The sequence below is a fragment of the Etheostoma cragini genome, unplaced genomic scaffold (assembly GCF_013103735.1).
Source record: "Etheostoma cragini isolate CJK2018 unplaced genomic scaffold, CSU_Ecrag_1.0 ScbMSFa_2570, whole genome shotgun sequence".
Taxonomy (NCBI): domain Eukaryota; kingdom Metazoa; phylum Chordata; class Actinopteri; order Perciformes; family Percidae; genus Etheostoma; species Etheostoma cragini.
Window position 1 is genome coordinate 1 of NW_023266746.1, and position 551 is coordinate 551.

The 551-nt window shown below is 41.7% G+C and overlaps 1 non-coding gene across 1 annotated transcript; it reads left to right on the forward strand.

The window, feature by feature from the left end:
* The first annotated feature begins 276 nt into the window (after positions 1-276).
* trnae-cuc lies at positions 277-347 on the forward strand. Its single transcript has one exon. It is a non-coding gene; the product is annotated as a tRNA-Glu (tRNA).
* Positions 348-551: the final 204 nt, after the last annotated feature.

The following is a 551-nucleotide window of genomic DNA, read 5'->3' on the forward strand; positions in this document are numbered from 1 at the left end:
TCCAAATTTGGACATTTTAGTGCAATGCAAAGGTGCATAACAGATTGCTTTCTACTTACCTGGAGCGATGCAAAGCAGTGGTGCCCAACTAGTCACGGAACAGCAAGAGACTTGGTATTTAAGACTACAAACTGACTATGTGGCAGATGTGTAATCTGTCATGTCCTGCCTTCTGAAGCTCTAGCAAGGTGCCATTCCTTGCCTAAAACGATATGTGTCATTCCAGTAAGTGAAAAGAAAACTCACATCTACAAAGATACATTTGACACATGTGACTCCCTGATGGTCTAGTGGCTAGGATTCGGTGCTCTCACCGCCGTGGCCCGGTTCAATTCCCGGTCAGGGAATTGTCAGGACTTCAATTATTCTGGTGTAACATTTGAAAGAGTAAGTTCCTGAAATTGTTTTTGGTTCATTTAGATTTGTCATATTCTTCCTCATTAGTTTAACGCTAGAACCCCAACACTTTTAAAGAGTACCATTTCCTTTAAATCAGACCCCCGACAGCTGATGTAACCTTTTGTCATCATTGATGGGTCATAAACACTTCA